The sequence below is a fragment of the Diabrotica virgifera genome, chromosome 4 (assembly GCF_917563875.1).
Source record: "Diabrotica virgifera virgifera chromosome 4, PGI_DIABVI_V3a".
NCBI classification, from domain to species: domain Eukaryota; kingdom Metazoa; phylum Arthropoda; class Insecta; order Coleoptera; family Chrysomelidae; genus Diabrotica; species Diabrotica virgifera.
Genome location: NC_065446.1, coordinates 133,597,005 through 133,608,166, shown reverse-complemented (window position 1 = coordinate 133,608,166; position 11,162 = coordinate 133,597,005).

The following is an 11,162-nucleotide window of genomic DNA, read 5'->3' as shown; positions in this document are numbered from 1 at the left end:
TTTACAAATTGAGGTAAAAACACAATTTATTTTAATCCAATTTGTAAACAAATACCGCTTTAATTTTACAACAAGGGCACATTTGTCTAATATATACCAGATAACAGTGATAACTCTCAAATTAATTTCAAATTAAATGAACTAATTCTGAAATGGCGTGAAATGGAACGTGAGTATGATTACTGAAAGTCTTTGAGAAGAACCATAGAAACTTGTAGACTAAAAATTTAAATTTTCATTTTCTTCTTCGTCCTCACATTTTTATTGAATATTTATTTTAAATATACATATATTTCCTAATCACACTATTCATATAGTCCATTCTTTCACGGTTTTTGCTCTAAATTTTAAAGAACCGCTTGGATTGACATGAAATTTGGCATACGTATAGCTTACATGTCAAAGAAAAAAAGTGATATTGTGCCGATGTGTGCTTTTGCCCTGGGGGTGACTTTCACCCCCTCTTGTGGGTGAAAAAATATATGTCCAAAATAAATCCGGAAATGGGTAAACTGACTAATTTTAAGTAACTTTTGTTCAATAGAGCTTTTTCGCCAAGTCAACACTTTTCGAGTTATTTGCGAGTGAATATGTTCATTTTTCAACAAAATAACCACATTTTTAGAAGGTTTTTGGCAAATAACTCAAAAAGTAAGTATTTTGTCGAAAAAACGTTCTTAGCAAAAATTATGCCTATAAAAAAGTAAAAAAAAATGGTGTACACGTTAGGTCTCTGGATCTCGTAGAACCAGAGTTATAGGCAATGAAAAATAGATTCATATTCACCAAATTTCAAATAGAATATTTCGAAGTGAAATATCCAAAAAAATAAGCACTTTTTGGGGAAAACCCATTATAACTTTTTTAAAGTGTTTAAAAAAAGATTTAGTTTTGTTTTTACAAAAAGTATCTAGCATGAAATTTAAGCAAATTACGCTCAAAATAAATTTGGTCCCTTTTGTTTTTGCAAAAAAAATCGGGAAGACCACCCCCTAATTAGCAACTTAAATGAAATTAATTGTTACCGCTCCACAAATTATTTTACTTATGTTGTGTTTATATGATCTGTAAGTTTCATCGATTCACAGTGCTTATTTTTGAAAAAATTTGGTTTGAAAGTAATATTTTTAAAAATTTAAATTTTGAAAAATATGCTTTTTTTCAAAATAACTTAAAAATTGTTAGAGATACCAAAAATCTGGAAAAACAAAAAAAGTCAGATTTGCTTTTCTGAATATCATGTATTTTTTTGTTTTTCTGTTAGACACAAATTTATTGAGATTTGGTGTTTCTAAATTTGCATACATTCGCGATCAGTGACTCGTTCAACCCCTTTTAACTACAGCCGTTTCAATAATAAGGACTTTGAACCGATAAAACTTACAGATCATATAAACAATGTATACACGAGTCAAGAAACTTGTGAAGTCGTAACGATTAACGTAAAGTTCATTTAAGATACTAATTTTAGGGGGTGATTTTCTCGATTTTTTTTACCAAAACCAAAAGGGACTAACTTTATTTTGAGCGTAACTTGTTTAATTTTAATGCTGGAATTTTTTTTTATAAAACAAAAATGAAGCTTTTTTAAACACTTTAAATAAGTTGTAATGAGTTTTCCCCGAAATGTGCTTCATTTTTGGTTATTTCACTTTAAAGTATTCCATTTGGAGTTTGACGAATATGAACCTATTTTTCATTAGCTATAACTCTGCTTCTACTAGGTGTAGAGACATGATATATACACCTTTTTTTTTTTTTAATTTTTTACAGTCTATATTTTTGCTATGTATGTTTTTCGACAAAATACTTACTATTTGAGTTATTTGCGAAAAACCGTCTAAAAGCGTGGTTATTTTGTTGAAAAAATCAACATATTCACTGCCAAATAATTCGAAAAGTATTGACTTGGTGAAAAAACTCTATAGAACACAAGGTACTTAAAATTAGCCAGTTTTTCCATTTCCTGACTTTTTGGACGAATATTTTTTCACCCACAAGAGGGGGTGAAAACCACCCCCAGGGCAAAAGCACATATCGGCACAATATAACTTTTTTTCGTTGACTTGTTAGCTATGTGTATGCCAAATTTCATGTCAATCCAAGCGGTTCTTTAAAATTTAGAGGTTTTGCAATATTTTACCGTTAAAGAAGGACTAATATACACCCGCATCATTCCTAGTTTCAAAATATTTTAAAGTGTTCGCTAACTTTCTGAAACAATTTGTACATTTTCACCTTTATGTAAGACCATTTGATTCGTTTCACATGACATTGTAGCGGTTACATTCATGCAAGAATATCATTTAAGTATATTTCTTGCATACATACGTCAGTCTTTGTTTCCCTAAAACTCGGAAATTTCGTAGCTTTGTTTGAATTTACGCAAGTACACTCACGAAAGAACATTAGACTTAAGGTGAAAGATAAATAGGTGAGGTAACTTCTAAGAGTATAAGTTTGTTTAACGCTTAGAATGTTTTACTACTACAAAAATAAAAGTAAAACAATAAGAGCACGATAAATAAATGAGTATACAAATGTCATGGAGCTTATGGAGATAACATGCTCCATTTTAAATGAAAATAAAAAATATTGTTATAAAACTATTTCCTGGTGACATCGTAAGAAATTTACTATTTTATTTCGGAATAAGCCACATAGGTCTGGATCCCGCGTACCAAAGAAAGTTGATTCATAGGAAGCTGAAAATTTGTTAATAGCTTCACGGTCTCTAGTAGGACAAACTTTGATATATGGAAACACTGGAACAGGGGAAGATTTAATTGTAGAACGCGATTTTAATTGTGAAACGTGTCATCTCGACAAGTTTATGATGTCAGAGTGAAAACTAGCAGTTTGGTTTTAAATTTATTCAACAGCAAACTTTATATAATATAATATAATAAATATTATGAAAAAATGTTTGTTAAACAAATATATGTTGGACATTTTAAATCCGACACGACGTAGAACATGTCAAATAACAGGAGTTATATAGGTGGTAAATAGCAGTCTGATTTTTGCATGAGAGTTTAATCAAAAGGTAACAAATTAATTGGAATTTCTGTCCGACGAAATAGATGGGACGGACGTTTTAGTAGTCTGACGTTCGAAACCTTTAACCTGTTCCACAATTAAAACTTCCCCTGTTCCAGTGTTTCCGTACATAAAAGTTTGTCTGACTAGCCACTCACATTTCTCAGAGAATCTCACATTTTATCCTCTTTCGCGATAACTTGATGAAAAATTTTGCAAATTTGAAAAAATTTCTTAAGTGCCTCGGGGAAGGGTGTAGTAATGCGTAGGTTTTTTTTCTTCTTCTTCTTCTTCTTCTTCTTCTTCTTCTTCTTTTTTTGGAATTTATGGTTTTGGGGAGAGCCAATTAGCTTTAAAATTAGCTAAAATAACAAGTAAATAAAAATACTATAAAATAAAAATTTGTTGTAAATTCGTATCTAAATTCGTATTTTGAGATATAATCTAACACGCGACTATTCACGTTACAGAAGTGAGCGCGACTACTCCCGGGTTAACAAATTTTTAGCTTGCTATTAATAAACTTTTTTTTGGTACGGGGGATCCAGTTCCAACAAATAATAAATTTTTTGACGTTTCGACTTCCACGTCGGAAATCGTTATCAAAATAAAATAAAAAGATTTGTTATACGGTGGAGAGAGGAGCTGATAAACGAATTATTTAATTAATGCATAAAAAATTTCTGACAACCGCTATAAAAATATGACAAAAAATATCTACAAAAAATTCATAGGTTCACGTAAAATATTATTGATTTTTTGAGGCAACTTTATCCGATTTAATTATATCAAGTATATTTAACCCTTAAATGTGAACACATCCAATTAATTACTTTTATCAATTAAAATAGCAAGGACTAAAAGTACTTTTATGAAAATTAAGTCATTTGTTTGCAATAAAATTCTAAGTTTAGAACTAAGACAAATAAGTGGTTAAGTGTTATGTTTGGTATGTACTTTTGTATGGTGTAGAAGTGTGGACGCTAAAATTATCGATCATGAACAGAATTGAAGCATTGAAAATATGGAATCATAGACGGATGCTGAAGATACCTTTGACAGCAAGAAAATCTAATGAATAAGTACTAAGGAGGGTCAACTAAGAGAACTGCTTAAGACTGTTAAACACCGGAAAATGTTTTATCTGGTACATATTGTGAGGGGGAATATATACAAAATATTACAATTGATCCTTAAAGGCAAAATAGAGGACCGTAGGAGTGTAGAAAGAAAACAAATTTCTTGGTTAAAAACATTCGTGAATGGACTCAGAAAGCAAATCCAGGACGATAATTATTATTCCATATTGCAGAAGATCAAGAAGCCTTCGCAATGGTAATCTCGCAGAGAAATCTCGTTTTTTGCCCATAATATTTATTTTTTTCCAGAAATATACTAATGTTCAATAGACCACAGACTGCAATGATTTGGTTACGTCAGACGAAAAATTGGGAAATATGTGGTACAAAAGGTAGAATTGTTAGAAGTTGAAGGAAAATAGGTGAGGTGGGAGAGGAGTTGTTAGAAGTTGTGGGAAAAAGAGGTGAGGTGAGAGAGAGAATGTCTAAACGAAGAAGTCACGATGGACACAAACGATTAGCTAAAAAGAGTAAGAAACAGTGACACCTGAAAATGGAAAATCTAAGTAAGAAGAAGAAGAGCACATATTCAATTTTTTTAAGACATTGCACAACTTGTCACGTATCATAAAACATAAAAAATATAAAAAACTTATTTTTAAGAAACGCTTTTCTTTAGTTACGAGTGACTAAAATTAAATATATTATAAAAAATCAACCAAAAAGCAAAAAATCAAAAAAAAAATGAAAAATCTAACACATTCGTCAAAGAAAAGCGTGGCGCGTCTTCATCGATTAAACGGTTTTCGCACCACGCTTTTCTTTAACGAATGTGTTAGATTTTTAATTTTTTTTTATTTTTTGTTTTTGGTTGATTTTTTTTATGTTTAATTTTAGTCACTCGTAACTAAAAAAAGCGTTTCTTAAAAATATGTTTTTTATATTTTTTTATTTTTTATTTTTTAGTCTTACACTTTTCAAACATTAAAATATGTCGTCATGTTTATTAAAATATGTATAAAACATATGATGTACAAACATGAAAAGTAGTCGGAATCGGCAAAAAATTTGAAACTTTATTGTTTATTTATGAAGCATAACGTAAACAATTAACGTAAAAAGTGAAAATATGTATAGTTCATAAAATTAGCTACAATCAAGAACAAACAAACAAGAACATTTAAGCATTTTCCGTTAAAATCGTTTTTTTATTTAAACAATTAATAAACAAAAAAATGTTTTATTGGCTATTCGTGTATTGTTTCCTCGAATGCATATGTCTGCACATTTTTAGTCATTTGCATTGAAGAAAAGGCAGTCAAATTAACGTCCAAAAATTTGACCCAAACGATTAAACTAAAGAAAAGCGTGTAATTAATTAATTAATTCGACAAAACGAATTCTAATAGGTCTGGATCCCGCGGATGAAAAAAAAGTTGATTAATAGCAAGCTGAAAATTTGTTAATAGCTTAAGGGTGTCTAGTTGGACAAACTTTGATATATGAGAACACTGGAACAGGGGAAGTTTTAATTGTGGAACAGGGTAAAAATTTGGAACGGTCACACCACGAAAACGGCACATTTATTTTGTCTGGCAGAACAGACTTAAACTCTTCGAAGAGAGATTAAACTCTCATGCAAAAATCAGACTGCTATTTATCACCAAATGGGCGTTTTAATGAGTGGAACATGTAGAATATGTCAAATGACAGGAATTATGACAGATGATAAATAGCAGTCTGATTTTTGCATGAGAGCTTAATCTCTGTTCGGAGAGTTTAAGTCTGTTCTGTCGGAAAAAATAAATGTCCCGTTTTCGTGGTGTGACCGTTTCAAATTTTTAACCTGTTCCACAATTAAAACTGCCCCTGTTACAGTGTTCCCATATATCAAAGATTATCCGACTAGACACCCTTAAGCTATTAACAAATTTTCAGTTTGCTATTAATCAACTTTTTTTCATACGCGGGATCCAGACCTATAATGTTAATTGTAGCACAAAACGTCCCTACCGGTGGTTTTTCTAAGACTAAGATAAAAACACGAATTTTTTTATTTCGAGTTTTGGTTGAAGTTTTGTTTCGTATCGTATTGAAATTTGACACGAATAAACACCGATTTATATACAGAGTGGGCCAAATAAAAGGAGCCACCCCGATATTTGGCAGTATTTATTAGATTTCAAGAAAATAAAAAAACAGGTCAATTTTTGATCTAAGGGGGACACATTTTTACGATACAAACATCTGTCATTTGTCAACTCCCTCCCTTCCACTTCCCCCACCCCTTTTTTTTTAATAGGGAATAGGGGTCGTGTGCTAGCTCATTTGAAAGGTTATTCAATTCTCTATTCAGTAATATCAACATCGACTTAAAAATGTATACAGGGTGTCCAAGAAAAATTATTTTGAATTAAATTAATTGACACAAAAAGAAGAATGTATGTAATTTAATTTAACTCAGAACACATTCTACTGCTGACAGAAAGCAGAAAAAAATGTTTTTTGATAAATAGACACTGCTTTTTGCTTAATTTTAATATTCAAGCTTCCACCCATCTGCCTCTTGGTAGGTTGAATATTGAATTTAAGCAACAAACAGTATTTATTTATCAAATAAACATTGTTTTCTGTTTTTTATCAGCAGTAGAATGTATTCTGAGTTAAATAAATTACATACATTCTTCTTTTTGTGTCAATTAATTTAATTTAAAATAATTTTTGTTGGACACCCTGTATAAATTTTTATGTCAATGTTGATATTACTGAATAGAGAATTGAATAACCTTTCAAATGAGCTAGCACACGCCCCTTATTCCCTATTTAAAAATAAGGGGTGGGGGAAGTGGAAGGGAGAAAGTTGACAAATGACAGATGTTTGTACCGTAAAAATGTGTCTCCCTTAGATCAAAAATTGACCTGTTTTTTTATTTTCTTAAAATCCAATAAATACTGCCAAATATCGGGGTGGCTCCTTTTATTTGGCCCACTCAGTATAATCAAATATATAAGCCTTCAAAAGTTGAAACTTTATTGTTTATTTATTAAGCATAACGTAAAAAATTAACATAAAAAGTGAAATTATGTATAGTTCATATCATTAGCTACAATCCGCAAAAGGTTCAAGTTTGTATATTGTAAAAAACAAGAGCATTTAAGCATTTTCCATTAAAATCGTTTTTTGTTATTTAAAAAATTCATAAACATAAAAAAAAAATTATTGACTATTCGTGTATTGTTCCCGCGAATGCATATGTCTGCAAATTTTCTTTCATTTGCATTAAAGAAAAGTCAGTCAAATTAACGTCTAAAGATTTGATGCAAACTATTGAAGTAAAGAAAAGGCTAATTAAAATATGATCCCTATACAATTATTAACAAGTCCCAAAGAAAACTCAAGGTTTGCAGCGAGAAGTCCCCAAAAGAAAAAGGAAGAAATTATCTTCTCTCGACACATACTTCCATATATTTCCGGTCATTTTCAGCCACCAAAATTACTTCGGTCCCTTGCCTAATTTACTGGTTCATCCACATTTTCTTTTTTTGCGTTTAGAGGACAGAAATATTTGCCATCTAAAAGCTTCATACAAAAAATTGTTTTATTCCTTAACAGACGTTTTTTTCTTAAAAATAGTAATTAACTATCTAATTTTTTGCTTCTTATTCGATTAAACGAGCAATATACAGGGTGGTGAAGAAGACTAGCAATAAGGTGTTATCTTTGTAACTAATAAACTTATTATTATAAAGTTGTGGGATACGAAATGACATTATAGTGATCTATAAATAAATAAATAAAGTGTTCTATAAATAAATAAAGAACACAATTAGTCCTGTCGCCAGGGGGATACAACGGCCTCCTTAATTTAGATGGACTTACCCAAGTTTTTTGTATGTATTTTGACCCGTAGAACACGAATTTTTTGGGTAACAGTCGATCCGGATGTCGATAAGATTGTTATAAACAAAGAACTTGAGGAATCACATAACAGCAATTTTTCGCAAAACAAAACATTATTATTATTATTATTTTTATTATTATTAACATTCAATAAGAATAGAGGATTAGAATCCTATTATACTCTAAAAGCTAAACAAATTTTGGTACTTAGCTGTTTTACACTTATGCTGATTTACATATAATTAAATTAAAAATACAATCAATTATTATCGAGTCTATTCTTAAAACTATTTGTACTAGGAGCCATAGCGACATAAGCCGGTAATGAATTCCAAGCATAAACAACCCTATTTGATAAAAAGTTTAACCTGATGTTGGTTCTGCAGAGTTCTCTTCTTAGCTTTCTGGGATGGCCTCTTAACCGCTCATCTGTATTTATTGTAAAGAAATTTCTGAGTGAAGAAGTTTCGTAATGAAATGAATTGAATGTTGTAATTAAGTCGCCTCTAAGTCTGCGGGCGGATAATGGAACTAAATCCATGATCCTTAAACGATCTTCATATGAGGGACGCACCAATGAATACGGGATCCGTGTTACTCGTCGCTGTACATTTTCCAGCATATTTACATCACGCTGAAGAACCGGACACCACACTGAATTAGCAAATTCTAATATAGGTCTCACATAAGTTTTATACAATTTTGCTAAGGTTCGACTGTCACAGGACGAAAAAAACTTTACTAATAAGATATACCATGCGATTGGCTTTATTACACTGTTGCAACGTTTGAGGAGTCCAGGACAATTGTGAGTCTATTAACACGCCGAGATCAGAGTGACAATCGGTCTTTTTTAAAACGGTGCCGTTAATAAAATAATTTAACCGAGGGTTATTCTTGCCGAGATGAAGAACGACACATTTTTCTATATTAAGCGGTAGCAACCAGTCAGTACACCATCGAGAAATGCTGTCCAAGTCTTTTTGCAAACACTGAGAGTTTATTTTAGGATTGTTGTACAGCTTTGTGTCATCCGCATAAACCGAAAACTTTGATGAAATGATGTATTTTAGCTCCGATGTAAATATATTAAACAGTAGTGGCCCTAAAACAGATCCTTGGGGGACTCCACTTATCACGTCATATAGGGGGCTACTTGAAGACTGTATTCTTACTGAAAATTTTCTTTCACTTAAGAAGGCTGAAATCCAGTTTAACAGTTGCCCGCGAATTCCAATCCTGTTTAATTTTTTCAAAAGCCTTTCCCTTGGAACTTTATCGAAAGCCTTGCTAAAATCTAAGTAGATAATATCAATATCCTGTCCCATATCTACTTCGGCAGTCCAGTCATTTAGGCAACATAACAAGTTGGTAACAACCGATCTTCCACTGGTAAAGCCATGTTGTTCGTTCGGGATTATTTGATGCTGGTTCAAAAATATGTGTAAATTATCCACAATAATTGATTCCATAACTTTGGATATAACTGGAGTGAGACTAACAGGCCTATAATTTTTGGGGTCGAGTTTATCTCCTTTCTTAAAGATTGGTTTCACCCGTGCTTCTTTCCAAATAAGTGGCAGAGTAGCAGAGTGGAATGATTGTTCCATAAGCAAATGGAGTGGATATTTAAGAGCATTTGCACATGATTTCAAGAAAGTAGGAGAAAGATTATCTGGTCCTGGAGATTTGTTGGTGTCAAGTTCTTTAAGTTTTTTAAAAATATCATCAGGAGAAAATTCTACTGAGGTAATAGAACTATGATTTACGGGTTCATAATGTAAGTCTGGGAGCGGGCCATCAGGTTCTAAAGTAAAAGATCCGTAAAAGCTCCTAGCAAAAGTTGTAGCCACTTTCAAATCATCATTTGTAATATCACCTGAGTCTGTTTTTAATTGAGGAACAGAAACTTTTGTGTTTATGGAAGTTCTAATATACTTATAAAACTTCTTTGGATTATTGCTGTCTATAATATTTTTTTCATAGTTTCTCCTAGCATTGCAAATTTTTGTTTTCAATAGATTGGCAACTTTCCTATGCGTAACAAAATCATTCTCCAAACGTGATCTTTGATACTTTTGCCAAAGAGCTTTCTTTCTCTTAATCAGTCTTTGAATATCCCAATTAATCCAGGGTTTAGAAGGAAATGTAGTTATAAGTCTTGAGCTTGTATTCTTTTTTATGATGTTGCTACATTGTTCATGAAAAATATTCCAGTTTTCCTGTACATTTGGTAACGACAGGGCGGAAGCCCAGTCAACCAGTGACACATCATGATTAATACCTCTATAATCAATAAAATATCTTGATGAGTATAGTTTTTTTGGATCAGTAACAAGAATTAACTGCATTTGGAACTGAAGAATTGCATGATCGGATTTAGCAAAAGGGGGATAGTATTCTAGATTGTTTATTAAATCATTATCAGAAGTAATAATTAAATCCAAGATGGAGGGTTGCTGCCCAGAACGGAAACGAGTTGGTTCAGTAACGATTTGTTGGAGATGTGAATCTTGTACAAAATCAAGAAGAAGTCTAGATGAAGCATTTTGAGGTACAGGATGTGGCCATTTTAAATCTCTATGATTGAAGTCACCGGCAATAATTAGGTTTTTGTAAGTTGAAGCTAGAACGGATAAAAAATTAATAAGTTGAACATAATTATTATAAGCAGTAACAGGCGGTCTGTAAACACAGCAAATCGTAAAAGATAAGTGTTTATTATGAAAGAGAAGACATATTGCCTCGAAGCCAGGAATATTGGAAGGTAAAACAGTTACTGTAAATTGAGAAAAAACAGAATCTAACACATAAATGCATACTCCACCTCCAGTCGAAAGCCGGTCGTTGCGGAATATAGTATAATCTTGTACATCTATGATAGAATTAGGTATATGTGGTTTAAGCCAGGATTCTGTTATAAGCATAATAGCAGGCTTCTCTAAATCCATATAAGGAACAAATTCATTGAGTTTTGCCATTAAAGAATCAATATTAGTATAAGATATAGAGAAATTAAGAAAATTTGACTGTTTCAGTTTTTTGATGGTACAATAGAGGGGGTTCCTCTGATGAACTTTATAGTAATATCAGTCTCGCCTTTAGCCTTTCGATCATTTAGCTCCTTTCTCAACTGATCCAAA